The sequence below is a fragment of the Aphanomyces invadans genome (assembly GCF_000520115.1).
Source record: "Aphanomyces invadans strain NJM9701 unplaced genomic scaffold supercont1.13, whole genome shotgun sequence".
Taxonomy (NCBI): Eukaryota; Oomycota; class Saprolegniomycetes; order Saprolegniales; family Verrucalvaceae; genus Aphanomyces; species Aphanomyces invadans.
In genome coordinates this window covers 1,480,887-1,481,467 of record NW_008580158.1, presented here as the reverse complement: position 1 = coordinate 1,481,467, position 581 = coordinate 1,480,887, and positions in this window count along the sequence as shown.

The following is a 581-nucleotide window of genomic DNA, read 5'->3' as shown; positions in this document are numbered from 1 at the left end:
GGTCCAAGTCGACCTCCGTTCAAGAACGTAACAAGCACAATGACGTACGCCACCGCCACCTGCGCGAACTTGTCCAGCTCGGCCGCCTCACGCTCGCCTTCGTCCCCACCGCCGAGACGCGTGCCGATACCTTGACGAAGTGCGCCAGCAAGTTCTCCGACGAAACATTCCGAAAGTGGACAATGATCGATTGACGCATATCAAGTCAAGAAAAGAAACAGAAAACAGAACGGCCAACCGACAGTCCAACTGCCACGCCCTATCGTCGGAGTTAGGGGAGTGTTGAAATTTCCCGCGCTCACGGAAGACAAGGCATCCGGATCCGGAAACGAAGAACTCGGTGACGAAGGCCATGGTCAAGATTGTGACTTGTATCATTGCATTGTTGACGTCTACCAGCGACGGTGTAGCGCCGCTGAAGGACGAGCTTCAAGCTCGTCATGCATGCGCCAGTAGGAAGAACAACTGAACATAGGAAAGGAGTTTTATTTACAACATCAATTCACTTCTCGATTTGCCTCCTTGGTCCTGAGTCGCTTGTTAAACGCTTGCTGCCTGTTGTACCGCGTTCTTGGCTGCGC